Source organism: Drosophila teissieri, chromosome 3R (assembly GCF_016746235.2).
Source record: "Drosophila teissieri strain GT53w chromosome 3R, Prin_Dtei_1.1, whole genome shotgun sequence".
Classification (NCBI taxonomy): Eukaryota; Metazoa; Arthropoda; class Insecta; order Diptera; family Drosophilidae; genus Drosophila; species Drosophila teissieri.
Window position 1 is genome coordinate 28,964,576 of NC_053032.1, and position 13,515 is coordinate 28,978,090.

A 13,515-nucleotide genomic window follows, 5' to 3' on the forward strand; every position below is an offset into this window, starting at 1 on the left:
CATTGCCATAGGAAAATCCAAAGCAAAGTCTGCGATGCAAATAGTAGAGATTATGGGACTGCAGATGTATGAAGAACGAGATGGAGCTGGATGTGAAACCCAAGGCGCGACTGTGAAGGACCCAAAAGGGATTCAGGACGGCAGGACGAAGGTCCCCGGCAGAAGGTGTTATGTGTACGTGTGTACGAGTGTACGAGTGTGCGAGTGTATGAGGCACAATAAATCTTGCAAGGGTGCCGAATGGCCGGGCAAAGGGGCCGGCGGCCTCAGGTCCTGAATCCAGAATCCTGGATCCTGGGCATTGGCATGGATCTGAGACGGGACTTTGGCCCCCCATCTCCCATTCCCCATTCCCCATCCCCGACTTCCCTGTACCGCCAGGAGGACGGACCTTGTGCCATTCAATGCGCGCACGCCCCGTCAGTGAAAACCAAAACCAAATAAAACTGACATTATGCGAAAAGCGAAAGCCATAACTAAAAGTTGGATAACGTGGCCATGATGCCGAAGCCGAAGTGGAGTGGGCAAGAAATCCGGAGCTGAAGCAGCCGTAAAGTTGATACTAAACCAAAGAGCAGAGCTGGCAAAGCTAAAACAAATCGGAGATGCCATTGTCAGGAGCTCTGGACGCGCAGGTGGCCCACAAACGCGATTAAGTGATGCTGTGCCAAATATATAATAGAAAATTATTACAAAAAATACTACTCAGCTATTGAGTTACGAACTAGTAAAAACCTTTGTTTGCACTTTACATCAAAATGTTAAAGAGACTCTCGAAATGACTGGTAGTTTCAGTTGGCAGTATCATTAAACAATGTTTTTAGTTTACATTGCGTCTTTATTCCTTTTTAATTTCCATGTAACTAAATGTATTACTCCTTCTAATCTCCTATTATAGAATTCAGCGATTGCTTGAAAAATTGTGAAAAGAAAATTCCGGCTCTTCGAAATGACATTAGGATATGATTCTAATTGCTGCCACGGAAAAACTTGATTCACTCCAACAGGTTTCAATTTGAACATCCCAGAAGCTCCTTATTGGATCATTAAATCAAGAGCGACTGAGCTGACCTAAAAAACGGAGAGTGCTTAAATGCTGCTAAGCGAACTGAGTTTGTTCCTTAATCGCCTTCAGGACCAGCCAGCACCTCCCAGGACCTCCCAGCACCTCCCAGGACCTCCCAGTGCCACCCAAAAGGTAAATCCACGGCCTGAGCCCGCGAATCCAAACCACCTCGGAGTGCACCACAATGGATTTGCCACAGCCAACTCCACGGCACGAGCTGACTATTCTCCGATTTTACCCTTTCTGGGTGCTGGCTGCAAAATGTTGTGGGGCGGGGGGTGTACACAGATATCGGGTATGAAAAACAGAAACAGGAAAATAGAAATGATAGCAAAGTTGCAAAGGGAAGGGGGGGGAAGGGGTTGGCTGAAACGGAAATCGACTTTGGTAAGGAGTTTTTCTCGTACCTGTGAATCGGAATCTGAACGCTGGAGCTGCACCGAAGTTATGCAAATGTAAAGTTGTTCGTGCCTGCTCCTGGCTCCTAGCTCCTGGCTGCTGAATCCTGCGGCAGGATCTGCTCCTCCTCCTGCTGCTCCACACTACCGCTGTCAATCGAAGGCGATGTCGCGAGTGCTAATGACGTTTGCTTTGATTGCGCCCCGCATGCGAATCCAAATCTGAGCCACAACTCACAACTGTCATTTTCGCAAGGATATACTGTATGTACGAGTATGTATGTATGTGCGATGGGTATGTAGGATAGAAGGGGTTCTTGAGTGTCTATCTCAGCTGGTACTCGCAGCGCGGCACAGCTCCTCCTCACCGGAACTCTATTTATTTAATTTGCATGCAATTTTCAATTTTTATGCGGAATTCTTGGCATTGACAGCAAACGATGCGCACATTTCGCATCGGCAATGCACAATAGAAATTGAATTGCAAAAATTTGTTTGCCCGTCCAGGGCAGCAGGCAAATGGATTGCGAACACAGTGGAATAGCGGATTTCGAGGGCTCTTCACGTCTTCACGCCAATGTCACAAGGAGCCGCATCCAAGGAGCCACCAGCGTGCTAAACGAGTTGAACGAGTTGTGCGAAGGAATCGCACAATTTGGCGGCGAAGATGTCAAGTATACGCCGCGTTGCCAGTGCCGTTGCCAGTGCCACACCGACTGCAATTACAATGGTGGCCAACAACAAAAGACGGTATGCCGGTATGCCCCAAACACACACACACACAGACAGACGCACACGGGCACACACGTCACACGATGGATGGAGTTGAAGCCACAAATACGTACGCTCCGCAGGATCCGGAGCAGAAGTCTGAGGCGAAGACAGGCGACAGATCCTGGGGTTGTGCGAAATAAATGCACGCGCACACACACGCTCGCGAAAAAATCGCGCGAAATTTGGCGACAAAAACCAAAACAAAACAACAAACAGCAACTTCGTGCGCTTTTGGGATCACGATGAATGTTTCGAAGTGCGATATGCGAAATGCGAAATGCAGCTGCTCTCCACCACCGAACGCTCCGAAACTGAATTCGCAACTGAGCCAGGACGACAAAGGATGCTGCCATCTGGAGCCGAAACAACTGGACGCGCCGAAGGACATCCGACGAGCGGCACACGATGACGCCGATGCCTCGGATGCTGGCTGGCAGAGCTTTTTCGGCGAGAGAGCGAGAGGAACTGGCATTGGCGACGTGTGACTTCGTTAAATTTCTGCGGCGACAGCACACAAAACGGATTCGGAAGCGGAAGTAGCAAGTAAGCGAGCAAGGAGCGCTCTGTGGCTATGTGTGTGTGTGTGTGTGTGCCTCTGTGTGTGTGTGTGCCTCTGTGTGTGCCTCTGTGTGTGGATGGGCGCGCTGAGTGGGTGGAGTGGCGCTGAAGTGGGCGAAGTAGCGCCAAGTGGCTGGCTAAAGTCGACTCGCGGAGCACGACCAGAATGGAAGTTTTGTGTTTGTGTTTTGCAATGCCAACTAAACACACATGCAGCTCCACACACTCACACACACACATGATATCCCTATAATAATATATATTAAAGCCATACATACATACATACATACCTACGCCGTGGCATCAATATTCACATTCGCACTGCTGCGAGTATTTTCTGATTTGCTGCAATCGCGTCTGCCAACAACGAACTTGGCTAACAACAACAGCTGCCGGAGTCGCAGTCGCAATCGTGGTGGGGTATTTTCCAGCGGATGTTTGGTAAATCTTTGGCGCCGGATACCAGCGCTGTCTTCCCCGGAGTCGCAGCCCCGCCCCCTCAGATCACCGCCCCCCGCGAGACACGGCTATACTCTTTTCATATCTTTCTTGGTCTTACACAGAAAGGAATTTCCAAAGGCTATATAATAGTACGGTGCCTTTAACATAACATACAAGAACTAATCTTAATTTAATAACATTTTAATTATTATCCCACAAAAATGGTTTTTTACTTAAAGTATTACATTTATTATATTTTAATTGCACTAAAGCTTTCACCTTTAAATGGCCTAAAACACTATTATAAAAAGTCTAAATTTAGTGAAAAATTCTACATTTTTCTCAGTGCACATAGCCTGTACCCAGGGGTGTGTATGTGTTGGTATCGATAACTAATAAAAGCATTACATTTATGTTAGAGCCAAGCGCTGTGGCCCCTTATTTTGCCCCCCTCCGCTTCGTCCTGAGCAATAATTCAGTTTTCATTTCTCTGTTTTCCTCAGTTTCTCATTTTCATTTTGCAGCCAGTGCATGTGTGCCCTTCCGCCCCCTCCCCCTCCCTCTCACACTCTGCATTTTCCTGCACACCCCACACTTTTGCCACAGTCATGGCCAACTAATTGGAAACAGTAGCCAGCTGCGCTTGCTTGGCCCATTTTGTTGGTGCAGCGGCTTGAAGAGCTGGCTGCTGGTGTCTCGTTTAGTTGCCAATTGCTTAGTTGATTTTCATTGTCTGCCCTTTGGGCCACACTCACAGGTGGCTAACGGGGGGGGGTGGAATGGGTGGACAGGGTGGAGTGGGTGGAAAATGCAGGGGTTTTTCCGCTGTATTGGCTTGTAAGTGAAACGATAAACGCTGTAGCTCGCTGTCATTAATTGGCTGCCGGTTGATGTTTATGTCGTTAGCTCTTCGTTACTGCGAAGAGGGAAAAGCGGATTGGATGTTTAATAATCACCGCACATTCAGCTGGTTTTCACTGGTTTTCAGTGATTTTCCTGCTCTTCCTCAGCCGCTTTTAGCTTGATATTCAATTAACTTTCGCAGGACAAATCTAGGCAGGATCTGTTAGGGACAGCCAGGCAGCCATGTTAATTAATAATGTTTGTGCTCCCATCTGTGTATCTGGGGTATCTGGGGTATCTGGGTATCTGTGTATCTGGTTACTGCTAACTGGTAACTGGTATCTGGCTGATCTGGTGCTGTGCTAATGTTTAGGCCAGGCCAAAGGAACTATTCTCCATTTCCTCGCCTCAAACGGCTTCCGTCTGATCCTGAGAGCCACGCCTTCGTCTGCAGCCGTTCGTCCTTCGAGGCTGTTTTTGTCAGGCTGCTGCTGCTTTTGCTGCTGCTGCGTTCACCTGCCAGCGAGGGCGAAAAGAAAATATCCGGTTTTCAACCGCAAACTGCACTTTTCTACCCATTGTGCCTGGCTCCATTCGTTATCCTGCCACTGCTCCTGCTGAGTGGCCCCATCCCACACAACCCACACAGACGGAGCAAAGGACACGGACAGACACACGTTCGGGACATTGAATTTGTTTTGGGTTTTGATTTTTCGATTTCAGATTGCACGTTTGAATGGCCAGGACCAGCACCAGGACCAAAACCAAGACCAGGAGCAAAATCAGATCCAGGAGCTGGTTTCAGAAGGACCGACGGCAAGGAAACGGGTGCCGAGCCAAGTCCGACAAATTCAAGTCTGAAGTGTTGACTGCCACATTTATCGCAGCTGCATCTGCAGCCACATGAAAATATTCGAATTGATTGCAAAGTGCTGGCCGGCCATTCAATAAACTAATTAAATACAAGTGGCGTATAATTAATTTGCTGTCGAGCACCGATTTCTTGGGGATATCCGGGGAATTGAATTTTTGTTTATGCCCATCCTTAAACTAATTAAATTCCCCAGTCTGCAGAAGGAGACCGCCTTTTGCTCCAGTTGCCATCTAGTTTCAGCATTGTAGATTCAAAATTCATCAATTTTCAGCTCGATTCGCTCTTGCTTCGAGCATTCAAATTGTGTTTGCATTCTCAATTTTCATATTTCTCATATTTCTGGCTGATTTTCCCTGCTTTTCCCTGCTATTTCGTGTCGTGTTTGTCTTGGCCAAATGGAAAAATGCCGAAGTGAAAATCATCTCAGTTTCACTCCACAACTTCAGAACTTCAGAACTCCAGAACAAAGCAAGTGGAAATTAAGTTAATTTTGCAGTCACACTCCGGGGCTGGCTTTAATAAATATTGCAGTCCGTTGGCCAGTAATCGAGTAATCGGCTAATGAATCAGTAGCAAGACCAATCCTCGCATGCACTTTTCCATCAGCCCGTGGAGCAAAGGCTTGCGGGGATCCAAGGATGTACATAGAAAGGCTTTTATCTCCCAGTTAATGCACAATGGCTGCATTTAAGGTCTTCTCCAGCTGGGAGCTCATCAAACTGGCATGCATGGCCTGGCCACATAATTGCAAATGACACCGCAAAGGGAAAACTGTTTCAAGTCTACTTCTTAGGCTCTTTTCCAGCTTTTTTCCAGTTTTTTTCCTCTGCTTTTTTCGTGCCCATTTCCCCCGTTTTTGTCCTTTGAGCCCTTTGACTGTGGTTGCAGCTCCAGCTCCAGCTGCAACTGCAATTGCAACTGAAAGTGCAACTGCAACTGCAACTGCACCTGGCAGCACTTTCCACCGCTTTCCACTTGTTTACCACTTTTTGTTCTGGCCTTGGCTTAGCTTTTCTGCCATTGTTGCCGCTTGTTTGTTGCTGGTTTGTTGCTTGTTTGTTGCATATCGGGGAATAAGTATTTCTGGCATTATGGCTATATGAGTGCCCGGACACACGGGGAAAAACAGGAGAAAATAGAGAGGAAACACGGGGAAAGGAAAACGGAGAAAAGAGACAACTCTAATACACTTAACCCTTGGCTGAGCTCACGGGAATCCGCTCTGCGATTTCCCTTGGCTGGCCGTTTTAGAAAAGCTCTTTTTTAATGGATAAGCATGGGTTTTCCGGGAAATGGTTTTACAATCTCCCTAGATAAGAATTTCAAATATTCATTGGGGCCAATTAAAAGGCAATCTTTTCTTTAAAGTTATTTATGTTACTTTCGTACTGGCGCAGAAAATAAAGCAATATAGTTCCTTTTTGAAAATAACCAATTTCTGTGATTATAAACACGCTTTTAACATTATTAAATTCCCCTTAAAAAGTTCGAAAATGGTTTTTATATGCCCCACGATCTTGAAACGGGCATCAAACTTTATCTGGACCAGTGCGAATGAAGTGAAAAGGTCAATCAAAGTTTGTCGAAGTATCCAAATTATCCAATGGCCCAGTCGAGAAGGGTTAAACTGCTGCGGGAAGGTTTTCATGGCAGGCGTCTCAGGCCGGATTAACAGGGGGCCAAGCAGGGGGGCTCCATTCTCAACCCCCTCCTCAAGAAAAAACAAGAGGACAAAGAGAAAAGCTGAGACTTTGCCACGGCAAAGGATAGTGGCAATTGAACCGGCACTGGATGTCTCAGCTTCTGCAGCTGCCATATCCTTGCCACAGGTCCTGCAGCTGCGAGTCGATGGCTAAAAAGCTGCTGCAAACGTTTTTTGGGCCCTATGCCGTTGCCATTTTTCTCGTTGTTTACCAAGTTTTCACGACTTTTGTGCTCTTTGCTCAGCTTGTTTGTTTGTTTGTTCGTTTGTTGCCGTCGTCTGCCTGGTTCGGTACTTTTTCAGCCCTCCTTGGCAGCCTCCAGAGGCGGCGTTATCGAGTTGATTGATATTTTTAAATTATGTGCCGCAGTCGGCATAAATTTAACAATTTTTTCGGCTACCGCTCCAAGATGCTGATGCTCTTAATCCGCCGTCGAGGGCTCAGCTCGTCCGCCGTCCGCCGTCCGTGTCAAAATGCCAATCGAGAATCCGAGCTTCCGCCGGCATCTCGCATCTCGCATCCCTCAGTTTTTCCACTTTTCCCGATGATGATGACGATGATGTTGATTGGCGCGGCCACCGCGCTGCGGTGCTGGCCTCATTTTTGCCAGCTTTTCCAGCCTTTCCAGCTTTTCCCAGCGCCCAATGTGTTGGTCCGTCGACGCTGGCGGCTTTAGCATAAAATTAACATTAATTTACTTGTGGTCTTTGAAGTTATTGTCGGCCGCCTGGGCGCGCTGCCGCCGTGTTTTTTGTTCTTGTGTGTTTTGAATTATGGAGCCGAAGCTGGAAGCCTTCTTTGGCGCTCCGTTTCGAGATATTGGGTCGAGATCGCCGAACAATGGACACGGCCGTGGGATTTTGGGTTGCGCCGCTTATCGAAGCGTGGCACAAATGTTATCGGCCATTTCCATTAATGAGGCGGCCGTTTAATGAATTCTAAAGTGTGAGCAGGATGTAGCCAGCTCCAGGTCCAGGTTCAGGTCGCTCCGTTGAAGGATGTGCGAGTTCCGAGTTAGGAGCTGGGAGCTGCGAGCTGCCAACTCCTGGGCTCGGTGAAAAGATTTTCGATTTCGGCTTTTCAATTGTTCGCACGGCAGCGACGCGGCCCAAAACTAATTTGCGGGCAACGTTTTAGGGTGCCGGAAATGGCCAAGGCCATTAGGCCGGGCCCAGTCGATTTCGAGTCGATCCCAGGCGGCAAAATCCCCCGGCCACCCGCGCCCTAATTCGCTCTCCCTGCTGGTGAACAGTCATCAAATGGCTTATGTGCCCCTTACACATGACGATTTTGGCATTTCGATAAGCCGGCGTAACAAATTTAAGCTTATGCCATCGCTGCTCTGCTCCACTGGCATTGATTAGCTATTTCTACAATGGCGGGCGCCCAAATGTAGGCAACGCTTTTTTCCATTCCATTCCAATTCTGTTTGCTTTGTTTTGCAACTTGATTATTGTGATGGATTCTGGTCATTACGGACTACGGACTACGGCGTACATTTTACAGCTTACTGCTAACAAGTAACCTTAAACGGCGACTGCTTTTAAATCCGCTGATTACGGGGCGTATGCGCAATGTGGCTGTGCGGCCAGCGAATGACTGGCAAACTCGTTGTGATAGTGATAGCGGGAAAATAGATTTTCTGACTGCAACGTTGGCAGTGCCCTGCTGAAATCCGCCCTCATTAACGAATAGTATTTAGTTACCTGCCGTTTATGCAGCTTCGATGTCCATGTGCTGGCCACAAAACTTAATCAAGCCGCATAATGCATGCAAATGGCAAATCAAATTTAGCACCCCGACCCGGGCACAAATGAAAGGGTTCGCCACTCACTTATTCAAATCAACAAAATGTGCTGCCGCAACAGCAGCAACACGCCCCGCAGCAAACAGCCAGCAGCCAGCAGCAAAATCAGGAGCATTTAAATCAAGGAGGCTCACACGCACTCTGCTCAGACTTATTAAATGGATTAAAATGTGCTCAAAAGCGGACTTGTCGAGGGCACTCGGCAATCGGCAGCCGCCGAAGGGTCCTTCAGTGCTTCAGTCGAAGGATTAACTGAATTGGCCGGGCAAATAATTGAAATTGCTTTCCATATTGCATGCTGAATTCCAAATAATATTTACTCCGCACAATTCAAACTTTGGCCGGCCAAATGTTTGCCAGTCGCTTGGGGCCAAGAGGCCAGGTGGTGGTGGCAAACAAAAGCGATTTGAAAATAATGCCAAAGACAAATAATATTACCTGTTACACATGGAGCCACCCATGGATAGCTACCCAAGTTGGTGGGCATAGAGGGGGTGGGCATGAGGGGCACGCACAGCCGGCGGCGCTATCGGTTTATTTATTTAATCAACACTCCACAGTTGGCTTAGTGGGCGCTTCCTTTTTTCGGCTGCCTTTAAGCCAAATAAAGTGCGGCGCTTAATCTTTGCCACATTTTATCAATTTAATTATTTCAATTTGAGCGTAAGCAGCGACAACAACAAGCGACAGCCAGCACCAGACACACAGCAGCACCGCCCACTCACACAAGGATGAAGGAGGAGTAGCAGGAGCAGCAGGAGCTGGTGTCCTGGCGCACTGGCATCCTGCCTGTTCCTCCTGGCTAAAATGCGCGCAATCTGCGCATCAATAAACGCTTTAATCTCTGCTCTGCCTGCCATGTTGCTGCCGTGGCTGCCGTTTCTGCTGTTGCTGACTTGTTTGCCCTCCGCTGCGAAGCAAAAACCCCTCGAATACTGCTCGAATCCAGCTCGAATCCCAATCCTGTGGCCCTTGTTGCCTGCCTGCCTGTTGTCTGCCCGAGTTGCTCGGGATTGGTTTTGCCCTGGTGTGGTCTGGGTTGGGCCTGCCGTTGAGCTTTGACCTAAAGCGATTCAATAATCAACTGCCAACAATTTTACCGTACTTTACTTTATTTTCACGCTAAACTATCTCAAAGATGCGAGCGCATAGATACGCTACAACGATTTTTTGTGCGGATTGCAGACACACTCCGACACACACAAAGACAGCTGCACAGATTTATAAATATATATATATACGGGTATATACATTTGTGTGTCTAGCCTTAGGCCAAAAGTTACCATACTAACTTGTTTTTAGTTTCCAGTTCGTACGACATCATTTTACTTTAAGCACTTAAATATACTTGGCCCCACCACCAAACCAGAACCGAACCGAACCAAACCGAGTTGAGTTCAGTTGAGTTGAACAGAGGAACGGAGCCCAAGGCAGGACAACCGTGCTGCTCCCCCCCTCTATGCCACGCCCCTCGTCATCCTCCAGCGGCTAAGCCAGAAGTATATTCTATTTTATTCCACCATCTATGGGCGGCCGGCGGCGGGTGGCGGCCACTCGAGCAGTCCACACTTTTTATATCGGCAAACTTTTGTTGCGCTGCGAGTTGTTTGTGTTTTTCTTTTGCAGTTTTTCAGTTTGTGTTTCTCTGCCGCTCCTTGCCCCTGCCTCCTGCCTCCTGCCTCCTGCTGCCTGCTGCCTGCTCCTTTCTTCCCTGCGTCCTTTGGTTTTCGGCTCAGCCAGAGATTTCTTTGGAGCCCACCAAGAGGCCGCCGCCAGTGATGGCGGCCATCGATTACCGGAAAGCCAGATTCGGGATAATCACCGTCCGCCATCTGCACCAGATGCAGATGCAGTTGCAGATGCAGATACAGATACAGTTGCAAATACAGTTGCAGATACAGTTGCAGATACAGTTGAAGATGCAGATGCAGTTCCAGTTCACAACAGACGACAATATCAACAGCTGCAGTTTGCCATGTCCTTTGTAAGTAATCAGCTCATTTATCATTGGACCAAAAGGAAATGTATACTTATGTTGAATATGCATATTTACATAGAGTGTTTAGCTTTTCATTTAAAAAGAAGAAACTATACCAATTATTTCTTAATTAGTTGTATTTATGATTGATATGATAAAAGATAATATGATTACATAGGTGGTTTTAAGGAATACTATATATATATATATTTTGTTGATTTGCTAAAACTTAATTCAAATCTGGCTAAAATCCAGTTGCTCGGTCATCTCCTCCCCTTCGCCCCGCGCACTCCTTTGACGCATTTATGGAGCTCGGCGCCCCCATCATTTGACTCGACCAAATCCAGTTCGAATCCATCCCTTCCATCAGTGGCATCCCGAAGGCGGTGTATTGAAAAGCAGCAATGGCATCAAAATCGCATTTGAATTTAGTCGCCCTATTGTGCCCACTCCTTGGGTTCCTTGGGCTCCTTGTTGTGTCCTGCCTTGTTGCCATTGCTGCCTATTGCTGGCCATTGCTCTGCTCCACCCTGATCCACCCTGCTCCACCCTGCTCCTTGGGGGAGAATTGCTGGCCGAGATGGCATTGGGGATTGGATAGGGGAGTGGATGTGGGTGTGGGAACTTGGGGGATTTGCGGGCTCTCACTTCGGGCAACGCGTAAAGTCAGGCGACCCTTTTAGACTATGCGGCGCATATAAATTTCAGCTCAGGGGGGAAAGGGGGTGGCTGAGTCTGGGAGGGGAGGGGGGTAAGTGTCCTGCCCACGTTGTGTTCTCCACTTGTTGTTGTTGCTGTTGCTGTTGTTGGCGACATCGGCAGCATCGTTTTCAGCCTTGTGGGGCATTAAGGCAAATCGGGTTTAATTGAAAATAAAAATTCTTAATGGTCTTTAACCCAAGATTATGGTCCTGTATTGCCGTCGTCTTTTAGTGGCCTCTTTTATTAAATGGATGTGTGTGTGTATGCACGACTGACTGCGAGTGTGTGTGTGTGCGTATGGTATAGGTATGTATGTGTGAGCCGAAAAACCCTTTTTGGCCAAGCATCTTCGTCTTCGTTTGGCCTGCACCATTTTTATGTCGCCGGAAGTGGCGTGTAATCGTTTTTATTTTGTAATTGTTTTAGTGCCACTTCCTTTCGTGTTTTTTATGTGCTCCCTTCCTGCTTCCGACCCACCTCACACCCGATGCTCCTGGCCTTTTCGTTTTCGGTCCCTTCTCGACCAGGATTTTTTCACAGCTCCCTTTTCCATGCTCTTCCATGGTTATCCATCGTCCATCGTCCATCGTCCATGCTTTTATGTTGTTCGGGCGCCGCGCACTTTTGGGGCCAAATAGGTGGCCTCATAAATCAAATATGTCACAGCAATTTAGGTGTCAGAAATTTTATTTTTTATTTTTATAACATTTTCCCGGTCAAAAATAAAAAAGGAAACGTCCATTGGGGGAGTGAAGGCGGGCAAGGCAGTGAAATGCGTAAAAACCCGCAAAAATATTTAGAGCCGTTCTCAATGGACAGTCGCCTTGGGTGCGAGAGTTAATGGCCAGAATGGTCAGAATGGCAAAAGGGTGGCCAAAATATTTGGCGAGGGCTGGCCAAATCCACCGGTTCGCTCTCAAGAAAACGCCGAATTTAATGAAAAAAGTTTCATAAATATGGCAATGAATTTAATTAAGGCCAACAACAACGCCAGCCATCACACAACAGCCAAAAAAATAAACACAGAAAAAAAACCGTTGAGAACGGTCGGCAAAAACAAAGAAGGAAAAAAATTTGGGGAAACGGGCAGAAAAATGTCGGAACACTAATTACGCGAATTAAACGTCAAATTACAAAAACAATTTGTTAGCAGTCATTCGGCGAAGGAAATTCATAAAGGGGCAACTCGTGGGGCAGCGAAATGGTGGCGCCATTACGCATATGAGTTATATGGGTTATAACCGGTGACGAGGTAATGAAAACTTGATGGCGTACCTGGAAATTGGCACGATGAATTGCCGGCTGCCACTTGGAGTGCTCAAGTTTTTATATTAAAAGATTTGGCTTTATATCATGGCTGACATGAGCTGTAGAGGGGTGAAACAATCTAGAACCTCTCGTTTTGCTAAACCAAACCAAATGTTACGCACATAAATCAAGAGTTAAGCAAATTAATTAGATGGCGATTAACCCCGTTTAAGTTCTGCGATGCTTAGCCAATCCAATTAGGTCACATCTCCATGAGAATAATCACATTCACGCCTTGCTACTTCTGGCCTAATGCCCAATTATCCTTGCCTAATCCATCAGCACACATGTAAATTTTCAAGCCCCTGTTAACATGGGGTTAATTAATTGCCAGCCCGCTCTTGCCGCAGTTGGACCCACAAACTTTTCCGGCTGGCCGAAAACTTATTTAAATGATTTTTCGACGCACAAGCAGCACACAAGATAATCACTTTATTAATACAATATATGTATGTATATATGTGGTGGTAGAGTGTGCGCTCTAATATTCGCACAGATTGAATCGCATGGCCATGAAATCATTTGGCTCATAACGAGCCATAAGCTAATAACGAATACAATTCCTATTAAGCTCGTCCTTAATTGAAATCCTCCCCCAAAATGTGAACAAAATCGAAACACTGAGCACTGAAACACTGAAACACTGAAACACTGTAGCTGTTGACTGCTGGCTCTTTCTGTCGAATGTCAGCGAATTAAGTCTAATTACGGACGAGTCTGCAGCGATGATGAAAAATGTTTTGGCACACGCTGTCAACGTGGGTGAAAGTTTCGAAGGGCGTTTTTCGCGGGGGGGAAATTCGGTATGGAGCGCATCAAAAGCAGCCGCATCATCATCGAAAACGCGATAGAGATTCATTAAACGAGGCCAGGATGGGCTCCAAACACCCCATACACCAGACCACCCCAACCCACCCCATCATCACTCCACTCCGTTTCATGGTCAAATGTTAATGAATCTATCGGTCGGCTCGGCTCGTCGGCTAGTGGGCAGTACATCAATGTAATTGAGTGTTCATTAGTGGGCGGGCAGCCAGGAACGATTTTTGGGCGGCGGGAGCGG